General features: G+C 48.6%; 1 long non-coding RNA gene across 1 annotated transcript; it reads left to right on the top strand.

Annotated features, from left to right (window-relative positions):
- The first annotated feature begins 324 nt into the window (after positions 1–324).
- Positions 325–15,605, top strand: LOC127527793 (uncharacterized). The gene is made up of 4 exons (XR_007934918.1): positions 325–518; positions 11,655–11,687; positions 14,064–14,129; positions 15,524–15,605. It is a non-coding gene; the product is annotated as an uncharacterized LOC127527793 (long non-coding RNA).
- The last annotated feature ends 1,417 nt before the right edge of the window (positions 15,606–17,022 follow it).

The following is a 17,022-nucleotide window of genomic DNA, read 5'->3' on the forward strand; positions in this document are numbered from 1 at the left end:
GAAAAAACAAAACACACTGAGGAGCTCCAGTCCCGTAGGTGCAGCACCCTCAGTTTTAAAGACCTGCTGGCCTTCCCTCCGTGATGACAGCCTTTACATTCAGTTCAGGGCAGCAACCCTGGAGGGGGCGCCAGCCCATCACACGGCACCCCCACTCATCGCCGGTCGCTTTAGAGCTAAACTGGACACAAAGGTGTTTTATGTGATGTAGAAAGGAGAAGTGGAAAGGCTGAAAGAAAAACCTGAGGCCATCTCAAGATGTGAGGAGAATAAAGTGCGAGTGGGATAAACCTGTGGGAATGTCGGATGGATTGGTGAGGGTGTGGGGCCAGCAGGGGCAAATGGGGGGCTTTCAGTCCAGGTGTCTGGGGGGCAACAAAGTGGGGCTGCCTCTGATCTGCAGAAGTCATTTTGGGGTCGGGCTGGACGTGACACTTGGGAAGTTAAAAGGCTTTACAGATGGCAGACCGATTTCTGTGCCAGCCGCAGAGAGGTTTACAACCCGGCCACTTTATTAGGTACACATCGGTAATCACCGGCCACTTTATTAGGCACACCGCGCTATTCAATGGGCACTTTATTAGGTACACCTCGGTAATCACCGGCCACTTTATTAGGCACACCGCGCAATTCAACGGCCACTTTATTAGGTACACCTCGGTAAACACCGGCCACTTTATTAGGTACAACAAGCTATTCAACGGCCACTTTATTAGACACACCGCGATATTCAACGGGCACTTTATTAGGTACACATCGGTAATCACCGGCCACTTTATTAGGTACACCGCGCTATTCAACGGCTGCTTTATTAGGTACATCTCGGTAATCACCGGCCACTTTATTAGGTACACCGCGCTATTCAACGGCTGCTTTATTAGGTACATCTCGGTAATCACCGGCCACTTTATTAGGTACACCTCGGTAATCACCGGCCACTTTATTAGGCACACCCCGCTATTCAACGGCTGCTTTATTAGGTACATCTCGGTAATCACCGGCCACTTTATTAGGTACACCTCGGTAATCACCGGCCACTTTATTAGGCACACCGCGCTATTCAACGGCTGCTTTATTAGGTACATCTCGGTAATCACCGGCCACTTTATTAGGTACACCGCGCTATTCAACGGCTGCTTTATTAGGTACACCTCGGTAATCACCGGCCACTTTATTAGGTACACATCGGTAATCACCGACCACTTTATTAGGTACACCGCGCTATACACCAGCCACTTTATTAGGTACACCTCAGTAATCACCGGCCACTTTATTGGGCACACCGCGCTATTTAACGGGCACTTTATTAGGTACACCTTGATAATCACCGGCCACTTTATTAGGTACACCTCGGTAATCACCGGCCACTTTATTAGGTACACCGCGCTATTCAACGGCTGCTTTATTAGGTACATCTCGGTAATCACCGGCCACTTTATTAGGTAGACATCGGTAATCACCGGCCACTTTATTAGGCACACCGCGCTATTCAACGGGCACTTTATTAGGCACACCGCGCTATTCAACGGCCACTTTATTAGGCACACCGTGCTATTCAACGGGCACTTTATTATGTACACATCGGTAATCACCGGCCACTTTATTAGGCACACCGCGCTATTCAACGGGCACTTTATTAGGTACACATCAGTAATCACCGGCCACTTTATTAGGCACACCGCGCTATTCACTGGGCACTTTATTAGGTACACCTCAGTATTCACCGGCCACTTTATTAGGTACACCGTGCTATTCAACGGGCGCTTTATTAGGCACACCGCGCTATTCACTGGGCACTTTATTAGGTACACATCAGTAATCACCGGCCACTTTATTAGGCACACCGCGCTATTCAACGTGCACTATATTCGGTACACCTCGGTAATCACCGACCACTTTATTAGGCACACCGCGCTATTCAACGGCCACTTTATTAGGCACACCGCGCTATTCAACGGCCACTTTATTAGGCACACCGTGCTATTCAACGGGCACTTTATTAGGTACACATCGGTAATCACCGGCCACTTCATTAGGCACACCGCGCTATTCAACAGGCACTTTATTAGGTACACATCAGTAATCACCAGCCACTTTATTAGGCACACCGCGCTATTCACCGGCCACTTTATTAGGTAGACCGCGGTACTCGCCGGCCACTTTATTAGGCACACCTCGGTAATCACCGGCCACTTTATTAGGCACACCTCGGTAATCACCGGCCACTTTATTAGGCACACCGCGCTATTCAACGGCCACTTTATTGGGCACACCGTGCTATTCAATGGGCACTTTATTAGGTAAACCTCAGTATTCACCGGCCACTTTATTAGGCACACCGCGCTATTCAATGGGCACTTTATTAGGTACACCTCAGTATTCACCGGCCACTTTATTAGGTACACCGTGCTATTCAACGGGCGCTTTATTAGGCACACCGCGCTATTCAACGGCCACTTTATTAGGCACACCGTGCTATTCAATGGGCACTTTATTAGGTAAACCTCAGTATTCACCGGCCACTTTATTAGGCACAACGCGCTATTCAATGGGCACTTTATTAGGTACACCTCAGTATTCACCGGCCACTTTATTAGGCACACCGCGGTATTCAACGGCCACTTTATTAGGCAGACCTCGGTAATCACCAGCCACTTTATTAGGCACACCGCGCTATTCAACGGCCACTTTATTAGGCACACCGTGCTATTCAACGGGCACTTTATTAGGTACACATCGGTAATCACCGGCCACTTTATTAGGCACACCGCGCTATTCAACGGGCACTTTATTAGGTACACATCAGTAGTCACCGGCCACTTTATTAGGCACACCGCGCTAATCACCGGCCACTTTATTAGGTAGACCGCGGTACTCGCCGGCCACTTTATTAGGCACACCTCGGTAATCACCGGCCACTTTATTAGGCACACCGCGCTATTCACCGGCCACTTTATTAGGCACACCGTGCTATTCAACGGGCACTTTATTAGGTACACATCAGTAATCACCGGCCACTTTATTAGGCACACCGCGGTATTCAACGGCCACTTTATTAGGCAGACCTCGGTAATGACCGGCAACTTTATTAGGCACAACGCGCTATTCACAGGCCACTTTATTAGGCACACCGCGCTATTCAACGGCCACTTTATTAGGTACACCTCGGTAATCACCGGCCACTTTATTAGGTAGACCTCGGTAATCACCGGCCACTTTATTAGGCACACCGCGCTATTCAACAGCCACTTTATTAGGTACACCTCAGTAATCACCTGCCACTTTATTAGGCACACCTCGGTAATCACCGGCCACTTTATTAGGTACACCTCGGTAATCACCGGCCACTTTATTAGGCACACCGCGCTATTCAACGGCCACTTTATTAGGCACACCGTGCTATTCAACGGGCACTTTATTAGGTACACATCGGTAATCACCGGCCACTTTCTTAGGCACACCGCGCTATTCAACGGCCACTTTATTAGGTACACATCGGTAATCACCGGCCACTTTATTAGGCACACCGCGCTATTCAACGGGCACTTTATTAGGCACATCGCGCTATTCAACAGCCACTTTATTAGGTACACCTCGGTAATCACCGGCCACTTTATTAGGTACACCTCGGTAATCACCGGCCACTTTATTAGGCACACCGCGCTATTCAACGGCCACTTTATTAGGCACACCGTGCTATTCAACGGGCACTTTATTAGGTACACATTGGTAATCACCGGCCACTTTATTAGGCACACCGCGCTTTTCAACGGCCACTTTATTAGGTACACCTCGGTAATCACTGGCAACTTTATTAGCTACACCTCGGTAATCACCGGCCACTTTATTAGGCACACCTCGGTAATCACCGGCCACTTAATTAGGTACACCTCGTTAATCACCGGCCACTTTATTAGTCACACCGCGCTATTCAACGGCCACTTTATTAGGCACACCGTGCTATTCAACGGGCACTTTATCAGGTACACATCGGTAATCACCGGCCACTTTATTAGGCACACCGCGCTATTCAACGGCCACTTTATTAGGTTCACCTCAGTAATCACCGGCCACTTTCTTAGGCACACCGCGCTATTCAACGGGCACTTTATTAGGCACACCGCGCTATTCAACAGCCACTTTATTAGGTACACCTCAGTAATCACCTGCCACTTTATTAGGCACACCTCTGTAATCACCGGCCACTTTATTAGGTACACCTCGGTAATCACCGGCCACTTTATTAGGCACACCGCGCTATTCAACGGCCACTTTATTAGGCACACCGTGCTATTCAACTGGCACTTTATTAGGTACACATCAGTAATCACCGGCCACTTTATTAGGCACACCGCGCTATTCAACGGGCACTTTATTAGGCACACCACGCTATTCAACGGGCACTTTATTAGGTACACATCAGTAATCACCGGCCACTTTATTAGGCACACCGCGCTATTCACCGGCCACTTTATTAGGCACACCGCACTATTCAATGGGCACTTTATTAGGTACACATCGGTAATCACCGGCCAGTTAATTAGGTACACCTCGGTAATCACCGGCCACTTTATTAGGCACACCGCGCTATTCAACGGCCACTTTATTAGGCACGCCGTGCTATTCAACGGGCACTTTATTAGGTACACATCGGTAATCACCGGCCACTTTATTAGGCACACCGCGTTATTCAACGGCCACTTTATTAGGTACACCTCGGTAATCACCGGCCACTTTATTAGGTACACCTCGGTAATCACCGGCCACTTTATTAGGCACACCTCGGTAATCACCGGCCACTTAATTAGGTACACCTCGGTAATCACTGGCCACTTTATTAGGCAAACCGCGCTATTCACCGGCCACTTTATTAGGCACACCGCGCTATTCAATGGGCACTTTATTAGGTACACCTCAGTATTCACCGGCCACTTTATTAGGCACACCGCGCTATTCAACGGCCACTTTATTAGGTACACCTCGGTAATCACCGGCCACTTTATTAGGTACACCGTGCTATTCAACGGGCGCTTTATTAGGCACACCGCGCTATTCAACGGCCACTTTATTGGAAACACCGTGCTATTCAATGGGCACTTTATTAGGTAAACCTCAGTATTCACCGGCCACTTTATTAGGCACACCGCGCAATTCAATGGGCACTTTATTAGGTACACCTCAGTATTCACCGGCCACTTTATTAGGCACACCGCGCTATTCAATGGGCACTTTATTAGGTACACCTCGGTAATCACCGGCCACTTTATTAGGCACACCGTGCTATTCAACGGGCACTTTATTAGGCACACCTCGGTAATCACCGGCCACTTAATTAGGTACACCTCGGTAATCACCGGCCACTTTATGAGGCACACCGCGCTATTCAACGGCCACTTTATTAGGCACACCGTGCTATTCAACAGGCACTTTATTAGGTACACCTCAGTATTCACTGGCCACTTTATTAGGCACACCTCGGTAATCACCCGCCACTTTATTAGGTACACCGTGCTATTCAACGGCCGCTTTATTTGGCACACCGCGCTATTCAAAGGGCACTTTATTAGGCACACCGCGCTATTCAACGGGCACTTTATTAGGTACACATCAGTTATCACCGGCCACTTTATTAGGCACACCGCGCTATTCAACGGGCACTTTATTAGGTACACCTCGGTAATCACCGGCCACTTTATTAGGCACACCGCGCTATTCAACGGGCACTTTATTAGGTACACATCAGTAATCACCGGCCACTTTATTAGGCACACCGCGCTATTCACCGGCCACTTTATTAGGTAGACCGCGGTACTCGCCGGCCACTTTATTAGGCACACCGCGCTATTCACCGGCCACTTTATTAGGCACACCGCGCTATTCAATGGGCACTTTATTAGGTACACCTCAGTATTCACCGGCCACTTTATTAGGCACACCGCGCTATTCAACGGCCATTTTATTAGGCATACCTCGGTAATCACCGGCCACTTTATTAGGCACACCGCGCTATTCACCGGCCACTTTATTAGGCACACCGCGCTATTCAATGGGCACTTTATTAGGTACACCTCAGTATTCACCGGCCACTTTATTAGGTACACCTCGGTAATCACCAGCCACTTTATTAGGTACACCGTGCTATTCAACGGGCGCTTTATTAGGCACACCGCGCTATTCAACGGCCACTTTATTGGAAACACCGTGCTATTCAATGGGCACTTTATTAGGTAAACCTCACTATTCACCGGCCACTTTATTAGGCACACCGCGCTATTCAATGGGCACTTTATTAGTTACACCTCGGTAATCACCGGCCACTTTATGAGGCACACCGCGCTATTCAACGGCCACTTTATTAGGCACACCGTGCTATTCAACAGGCACTTTATTAGGTACACCTCAGTATTCACTGGCCACTTTATTAGGCACACCTCGGTAATCACCCGCCACTTTATTAGGTACACCGTGCTATTCAACGGCCGCTTTATTTGGCACACCGCGCTATTCAAAGGGCACTTTATTAGGCACACCGCGCTATTCAACGGGCACTTTATTAGGTACACATCAGTTATCACCGGCCACTTTATTAGGCACACCGCGCTATTCAACGGGCACTTTATTAGGTACACCTCGGTAATCACCGGCCACTTTATTAGGCACACCGCGCTATTCAACGGGCACTTTATTAGGTACACATCAGTAATCACCGGCCACTTTATTAGGCACACCGCGCTATTCACCGGCCACTTTATTAGGTAGACCGCGGTACTCGCCGGCCACTTTATTAGGCACACCGCGCTATTCACCGGCCACTTTATTAGGCACACCGCGCTATTCAATGGGCACTTTATTAGGTACACCTCAGTATTCACCGGCCACTTTATTAGGCACACCGCGCTATTCAACGGCCATTTTATTAGGCATACCTCGGTAATCACCGGCCACTTTATTAGGCACACCGCGCTATTCACCGGCCACTTTATTAGGCACACCGCGCTATTCAATGGGCACTTTATTAGGTACACCTCAGTATTCAACGGCCACTTTATTAGGTACACCTCGGTAATCACCAGCCACTTTATTAGGTACACCGTGCTATTCAACGGGCGCTTTATTAGGCACACCGCGCTATTCAACGGCCACTTTATTGGAAACACCGTGCTATTCAATGGGCACTTTATTAGGTAAACCTCACTATTCACCGGCCACTTTATTAGGCACACCGCGCTATTCAATGGGCACTTTATTAGTTACACCTCGGTAATCACCGGCCACTTTATTAGGCACACCGCGCTATTCAACGGGCACTTTATTAGGTACACATCAGTAATCACCGGCCACTTTATTAGGCACACCGCGCTATTCACCGGCCACTTTATTAGGTAGACCGCGGTACTCGCCGGCCACTTTATTAGGCACACCGCGCTATTCACCGGCCACTTTATTAGGCACACCGCGCTATTCAATGGGCACTTTATTAGGTACACCTCAGTATTCACCGGCCACTTTATTAGGCACACCGCGCTATTCAACGGCCATTTTATTAGGCATACCTCGGTAATCACCGGCCACTTTATTAGGCACACCGCGCTATTCACCGGCCACTTTATTAGGCACACCGCGCTATTCAATGGGCACTTTATTAGGTACACCTCAGTATTCAACGGCCACTTTATTAGGTACACCTCGGTAATCACCAGCCACTTTATTAGGTACACCGTGCTATTCAACGGGCGCTTTATTAGGCACACCGCGCTATTCAACGGCCACTTTATTGGAAACACCGTGCTATTCAATGGGCACTTTATTAGGTAAACCTCAGTATTCACCGGCCACTTTATTAGGCACACCGCGCTATTCAATGGGCACTTTATTAGGTACACCTCAGTATTCACCGGCCACTTTATTAGGCACACCGCGCTATTCAACGGCCACTTTATTAGGCACACCGCGCTATTCACCGGCCACTTTATTAGGCACACCTCGGTAATCACTTGCCACTTTATTAGGTACACCTTGGTAATCACCGGCCACTTTATTAGGCACACCGCGCTATTCAACGGGCACTTTATTAGGCACACCTCGGTAATCACCGGCCACTTTATTAGGCAAACCGCGCTATTCACCGGCCACTTTATTAGGCAGACCTCGGTAATCACCAGCCACTTTATTAGGCACACCGCGCTATTCAACGGCCAGTTTATTAGGCACACCGTGCTATTCAACGGGCACTTTATTAGGTACACATCGGTAATCACCGGCCACTTTATTAGGCACACCGCGCTATTCAACGGGCACTTTATTAGGTACACATCAGTAGTCACAGGCCACTTTATTAGGCACACCGCGCTAATCAGCAGCCACTTTATTAGGTAGACCGCGGTACTCGCCGGCCACTTTATTAGGCACACCTCGGTAATCACCGGCCACTTTATTAGGCACACCGCGCTATTCACCGGCCACTTTATTAGGCACACCGTGCTATTCAACGGCCAATTTATTAGGCAGACCTCGGTAATGACCGGCCACTTTATTAGGCACAACGCGCTATTCACCGGCCACTTTATTAGGCACACAGCGCTATTCAACGGCCACTTTATTAGGTACACCTCGGTAATCACCGGCCACTTTATTAGGTACACCTCGGTAATCACCGGCCACTTTATTAGGCACACCGCGCTATTCAACGGGCACTTTATTAGGCACACCGCGCTATTCAACAGCCACTTTATTAGGTACACCTCAGTAATTACCTGCCACTTTATTAGGCACACCTCTGTAATCACCGGCCACTTTATTAGGTACACATCGGTAATCACCGGCCACTTTATTAGGCACACCGCGCTATTCAACGGCCACTTTATTAGGCACACCGTGCTATTCAACGAGCACTTTATTAGGTACACATCGGTAATCACCGGCCACTTTCTTAGGCACACCGCGCTATTCAACGGGCACTTTATTAGGTACACATCAGTAATCACCGGCCACTTTATTAGGCACACCGCGCTATTCAACGGGCACTTTATTAGGCACACCGCGCTATTCAACGGGCACTTTATTAGGTACACATCAGTAATCACCGGCCACTTTATTATTCACACCGCGCTATTCACCGGCCACTTTATTAGGCACACCGCACTATTCAACGGGCACTTTATTAGGTACACATCGGTAATCACCGGCCACTTTATTAGGTACACCTCGGTAATCACCAGCCACTTTATTAGGCACACCGCGCTATTCAACGGCCACTTTATTAGGTACACCTCGGTAATCACTGGCAACTTTATTAGGTACACCTCGGTAATCACCGTCCACTTTATTAGGCACACCTCGGTAATCACCGGCCAGTTAATTAGGTACACCTCGGTAATCACCGGCCACTTTATTAGGCACACCGCGCTATTCAACGGCCACTTTATTAGGCACACCGTGCTATTCAACGGGCACTTTATTAGGTACACATCGGTAATCACCGGCCACTTTATTAGGCACACCGCGCTATTCACCGGCCACTTTATTAGGTAGACCGCGGTACTCGCCGGCCACTTTATTAGGCACACCGCGCTATTCACCGGCCACTTTATTAGGCACACCGCGCTATTCAATGGGCACTTTATTAGGTACACCTCAGTATTCACCGGCCACTTTATTAGGCACACCGCGCTATTCAACGGCCATTTTATTAGGCATACCTCGGTAATCACCGGCCACTTTATTAGGCACACCGCGCTATTCACCGGCCACTTTATTAGGCACACCGCGCTATTCAATGGGCACTTTATTAGGTACACCTCAGTATTCAACGGCCACTTTATTAGGTACACCTCGGTAATCACCGGCCACTTTATTAGGTACACCGTGCTATTCAACGGGCGCTTTATTAGGCACACCGCGCTATTCAACGGCCACTTTATTGGAAACACCGTGCTTATTCAATTGGGCACTTTATTAGGTAAACCTCAGTATTCACCGGTCCACTTTACTTGGGCACACCGCGGTACATATCAGTAGTCACAGGCCACTTTATTAGGCACACCGCGCTATTCACCGGCCACTTTATTAGGTAGACCGCGGTACTCGCCGGCCACTTTATTAGGCACACCTCGGTAATCACCGGCCACTTTATTAGGCACACCGCGCTATTCAACGGCCACTTTATTAGGCAGACCTCGGTAATCACCGGCCACTTTATTAGGCACACCGCGGTATTCACCGGCCACTTTATTAGGCACACCGCGCTATTCACCGGCCACTTTATTAGGCACACCGCGCTATTCAACAGCCACTTTATTAGGTACACCTCAGTAATCACCGGCCACTTTATTATTCACACCTCTGTAATCACCGGCCACTTTATTAGGTACACCTCGGTAATCACCGGCCACTTTATTAGGCACACCGCGCTATTCAACGGCCACTTTATTAGGTACACCGTGCTATTCAACGGGCACTTTATTAGGTACACAACGGTAATCACCGGCCACTTTATTAGGCACACCGCGCTATTCAACGGCCACTTTATTAGGCACACCGTGCTATTCAACGGGCACTTTATTAGGTACACATCAGTAATCACCGGCCACTTTATTAGGCACACCTCGGTAATCACCGGTCACTTAATTAGGTACACCTCGGTAATCACTGGCCACTTTATGAGGCACACCGCGCTAATCACCGGCCACTTTATTTGGTAGACCGCGGTACTCGCCGGCCACTTTATTAGGCACACCTCGGTAATCACCGGCCACTTTATTAGGCACACTGCGCTATTCACTGGGCACTTTATTAGGTACACCGCGCTATTCAACGGGCACTTTATTAGGTACACATCAGTTATCACCGGCCACTTTATTAGGCACACCACGCTATTCAACGGCCACTTTATTAGGCACACCTCGGTAATCACCGGCCACTTTATTAGGCACACTGCGCTATTCACTGGGCACTTTATTAGGTACACCTCAGTATTCACTGGCCACTTTATTAGGCACACCTCGGTAATCACCCGCCACTTTATTAGGTACACCGTGCTATTCAACGGCCGCTTTATTAGGCACACCGCGCTATTCAACAGGGCACTTTATTAGGCACACCGCGCTATTCAACGGGCACTTTATTAGGTACACATCAGTTATCACCGGCCACTTTATTAGGCACACCGCGCTATTCAACGGGTACTTTATTAGGTACACCTCGGTAATCACCGGCCACTTTATTAGGCACACCGCGCTATTCAACGGGCACTTTATTAGGTACACATCAGTAATCACCGGCCACTTTATTAGGCACACCGCGCTATTCACCGGCCACTTTATTAGGTAGACCGCGGTACTCGCCGGCCACTTTATTAGGCACACCGCGCTATTCACCGGCCACTTTATTAGGCACACCGCGCTATTCAATGGGCACTTTATTAGGTACACCTCAGTATTCACCGGCTACTTTATTAGGCACACCGAGCTATTCAACGGCCACTTTATTAGGTACACCTCGGTAATCACCGGCCACTTTATTAGGTACACCGTGCTATTCAACGGGCGCTTTATTAGGCACACCGCGCTATTCACCGGCCACTTTATTAGGTAGACTGCGGTACTCGCCGGCCACTTTATTAGGCACACCGCGGTAATCACCGGCCACTTTATTAGGCACACCGCGCTATTCAACGGCCACTTTATTAGGTACACATCAGTAATCACCGGCCACTTTATTAGGCACACCGCGGTATTCAACGGCCACTTTATTAGGCAGACCTCGGTAATCACCAGCCACTTTATTAGGCACACCGCGCTATTCAACGGGCACTTTATTAGGTACACCTCAGTATTCACCGGCCACTTTATTAGGCACACCGCGGTATTCAACGGCCACTTTATTAGGCAGACCTCGGTAATCACCAGCCACTTTATTAGGCACACCGCGCTATTCAACGGCCACTTTATTAGGCACACCGTGCTATTCAACGGGCACTTTATTAGGTACACATCGGTAATCACCGGCCACTTTATTAGGCACACCGCGCTATTCAACGGGCACTTTATTAGGTAGACCGCGGTACTCGCCGGCTACTTTATTAGGCACACCTCGGTAATCACCGGCCACTTTATTAGGCACACCGCGCTATTCACCGGCCACTTTATTAGGCACACCGTGCTATTCAACGGGCACTTTATTAGGTACACATCAGTAATCACCGGCCACTTTATTAGGCACACCGCGGTATTCAACGGCCACTTTATTAGGCAGACCTCGGTAATGACCGGCCACTTTATTAGGCACAACGCGCTATTCACCGGCCACTTTATTAGGCACACCGCGCTATTCAACGGCCACTTTATTAGGTACACCTCGGTAATCACCGGCCACTTTATTAGGTACACCTCGGTAATCACTGGCCACTTTATTAGGCACACCGCGCTATTCAACGGGCACTTTATTAGGCACACCGCGCTATTCAACAGCCACTTTATTAGGTACACCTCAGTAATCACCTGCCACTTTATTAGGCACACCTCTGTAATCACCGGCCACTTTATTAGGTACACCTCGGTAATCACCGGCCACTTTATTAGGCACACCGCGCTATTCAACGGCCACTTTATTAGGCACACCGTGCTATTCAACGGGCACTTTATTAGGTACACATCAGTAATCACCGGCCACTTTATTAGGCACACCGCGCTATTCAACGGCCACTTTATTAGGCACACCGTGCTATTCAACGGGCACTTTATTAGGTACACATCAGTAATCACCGGCCACTTTATTAGGCACACCTCGGTAATCACCGGCCACTTTATTAGGCACACCGCGCTATTCAACGGCCACTTTATTAGGCACACCGTGCTATTCAACGGGCACTTTATTAGGTACACATCAGTAATCACCGGCCACTTTATTAGGCACACCGCGGTAATCACCGGCCACTTTATTAGGCACACCGCGCTATTCAACGGCCACTTTATTAGGCACACCGTGCTATTCAACGGGCACTTTATTAGGTACACATCAGTAATCACCGGCCACTTTATTAGGCAGACCTCGGTAATGACCGGCCACTTTATTAGGCACAACGCGCTATTCACCGGCCACTTTATTAGGCACACCGCGCTATTCAACGGCCACTTTATTAGGTACACCTCGGTAATCACCGGCCACTTTATTAGGTACACCTCGGTAATCACCGGCCACTTTATTAGGCACACCGCGCTATTCAACGGGCACTTTATTAGGCACACCGCGCTATTCAACAGCCACTTTATTAGGTACACCTCAGTAATCACCTGCCACTTTATTAGGCACACCTCTGTAATCACCGGCCACTTTATTAGGTACACCTCGGTAATCACCGGCCACTTTATTAGGCACACCGCGCTATTCAACGGCCACTTTATTAGGCACACCGTGCTATTCAACGAGCACTTTATTAGGTACACATCGGTAATCACCGGCCACTTTATTAGGCACACCGCGGTAATCACCGGCCACTTAATTAGGTACACCTCAGTAATCACCGGCCACTTTATTAGGCACACCGCGCTATTCACCGGGCACTTTATTAGGCACACCGCGCTATTCAACGGGCACTTTATTAGGTACACCTCAGTAATCACCGGCCACTTTATTATTCACACCGCGCTATTCACCGGCCACTTTATTAGGCACACCGGACTATTCAACGGGCACTTTATTAGGTACACATCGGTAATCACCGGCCACTTTATTAGGTACACCTCGGTATTCACCGGCCACTTTATTAGGCACACCTCGGTATTCACCGGCCACTTTATTAGGCACACCTCGGTAATCACTGGCAACTTTATTAGGTACACCTCGGTATTCACCGGCCACTTTATTAGGCCCACCTCGGTAATCACCCGCCACTTTATTAGGTACACCGTGCTATTCAACGGCCGCTTTATTAGGCACACCGCGCTATTCAACGGGCACTTTATTAGGCACACCGCGCTATTCAACGGGCACTTTATTAGGTACACATTAGTTATCACCGGCCACTTTATTAGGCACACCGCGCTATTCAACGGGTACTTTATTAGGTACACATCAGTAATCACCGGCCACTTTATTAGGCACACCGCGCTATTCACCGGCCACTTTATTAGGTAGACCGCGGTACTCGCCGGCCACTTTATTAGGCACACCGCGCTATTCACCGGCCACTTTATTAGGCACACCGCGCTATTCAATGGGCACTTTATTAGGTACACCTCAGTATTCACCGGCCACTTTATTAGGCACACCGAGCTATTCAACGGCCACTTTATTAGGTACACCTCGGTAATCACCGGCCACTTTATTAGGTACACCGTGCTATTCAACGGGCGCTTTATTAGGCACACCGCGCTATTCAACGGTAACTTTATTGGAAACACCGTGCTCTTCAATGGGCACTTTATTAGGTAAACCTCAGTATTCACCGGCCACTTTATTAGGCACACCGCGCAATTCAATGGGCACTTTATTAGGTACACCTCAGTATTCACCGGCCACTTTATTAGGCACACCGCGCTATTCAATGGGCACTTTATTAGGTACACCTCGGTAATCACCGGCCACTTTATTAGGCACACCGCTATATTCACCGGCCACTTTATTAGGTAGACTGCGGTACTCGCCGGCCACTTTATTAGGCACACCTCGGTAATCACCGGCCACTTTATTAGGTACACCGTGCTATTCAACGGGCGCTTTACTCGGCACACCGCGCTATTCAACGGGCACTTTATTAGGCACACCGCGCTATTCAACGGCCGCTTTATTAGGTACACCGCGTTATTCAACGGGCACTTTATTAGGCACACCTCGGTAATCCCCGGCCACTTTATTAGGCACACCTCGGTAATCCCCGGCCACTTTATTAGGTACATCTTGGTAATCACCGGCCACTTTATTAGGTACACCTCGGTAATCACCGGCCACTTTATTAGGCACACCTCGGTAATCACCGGCCACTTTATTAGGTACACCTCGGTAATCACCGGCCACTTTATTAGGTAAACCTCGGTAATCACCGGCCACTTTATTAGGTACATCTCGCTATTCAACGGGCACTTTATTAGGTAGGTACACCTCGGTAATCACCAGCTACTTTATTATGTACACCGCGCTATTCAACGGCCGCTTTATTAGGTACACCTTGGTAATCACCGGCCACTTTATTAGGTACATCTCGCTATTCAACCTGCACTTTATTAGGTAGGTACACCTCTGTAATCACCGGCCGCTTCATTATGTACACCGCGCTATTCAACGGCCGCTTTATTAGGCACACCTCGGTAATCACTGGCCACTTTATTAGGTAAACCTCGGTAATCACCGGCCACTTTACTAGGTACACCTCGGTAATCACCGGCCACTTTATTAGGTACATCTTGGTAATCAGCGGCCACTTTATTAGGTACACCTCGGTAATCACCGGCCACTTTATTAGGTACACCTCGGTAATCACTGGCCACTTTATTAGGTAAACCTCGGTAATCACCGGCCACTTTATTAGGTACATCTTGGTAATCACCGGCCACTTTATTAGGTACACCTCGGTAATCACCGGCCACTTTATTAGGTACACCTCGGTAATCACCGGCCACTTTATTAGGTACACCTTGGTAATCACTGGCCACTTTATTAGGCACACCTTGGTAATCACCGGCCACTTTATTAGGTACACCACGGTATTCAACGGCCGCTTAATTAGGTAAACCTCGGTAATCACCGGCCACTTTATTAGGTACATCTTGGTAATCACCAGCCACTTTATTAGGTACACCACGGTATTCAACGGCCGCTTAATTAGGTAAACCTCGGTAATCACTGGCCACTTTATTAGGTACACTGCGCTATTCACCAGCCACTTTATTAGGTAGGTACACCTCGGTAATCACCGGCCACTTTATTAGCTACACCTTGCTACTCGCTGGCCACTTTATTAGGCACACCTCTGTAATCACCGGCCACTTTATTAGGTACACCTCGCTATTCAACGGGCACTTTATTAGGTTGGTACACCTCGGTAATCACCAGCTACTTTATTAGGTACACCTCTGTAATCACCGGCTGCTTTATTAGGTGCACCGCGCTATTCAACGGCCGCTTTATTAGGTACAACTCGGTAATCACCGGCCACTTTATTAGGTACACTTCGCTACTCCCAGGTTGGACCCCCCTTTTGCCTTCCTTAATTCATGGTGTTATAGATTCAACAAGGTGCTGCTAACCTTCCTGAGGGATTTTTCTCCATATTGACATGATAGCCTCATGATAGCCTTTGTCATGTTCAAGAAAGCAGTCTGAGATGATCTGAGCTTTGTGATATAGCCCGTTATTCTGCTGGAATGAGCCATCAGAAGATGGCGGTCCTAAAGAGATGGACGTGGTTCTTAGGCCAAATTGGGAGTGAGAAGCAACCCCACATGACATGAGTGGCTCAGGATGCTTTACTGTTGTCCTGACACAGGACTGATGTAAGAGCCGCTCACCTTTTCTTTTTTCCAGTCACAAAGGGGATTCATCAGACACAATGACATGACTCCAGCAGTCCAATCCCAGAATATCAGTCTGTCCCTGATGTTTTTCTCTGCTGCCCTTCTTGACACCCTCCAGGCCATCCTCCAAAAGTCTTCACACCTCACTCACACCTACATGCTGCCATTCCTGAGCAAGCTCTGCCCTGGTGGTGTCCCATCAGCCCCATGTCAGGCCAACAGTAAAGCATCCTGAGACCATTCATGTCATGTGGGGTTGCTTCTCACTCCCAATTTGGCCTAAGAACACAGCCAGGAATAAAGAATCGGACCAAAACATCCTCTGAGAGCAACTTCTCCCAACCATCCAAGAACAATTTCATGACCAATAATGAACAATCCAGCATGATGGAGCACCAGGCCATAAGGCAAAAGTGACAACTAAGTAGCTTGGGGAACAAAATTTGGGGTCCATGGCCAGGAAACTTCCCATTGAGAACTGGTGGTCAATCCTCAAACCTCACCAATTCTGATT

Source organism: Erpetoichthys calabaricus, chromosome 5, assembly GCF_900747795.2.
Source record: "Erpetoichthys calabaricus chromosome 5, fErpCal1.3, whole genome shotgun sequence".
NCBI classification, from domain to species: Eukaryota; Metazoa; Chordata; class Cladistia; order Polypteriformes; family Polypteridae; genus Erpetoichthys; species Erpetoichthys calabaricus.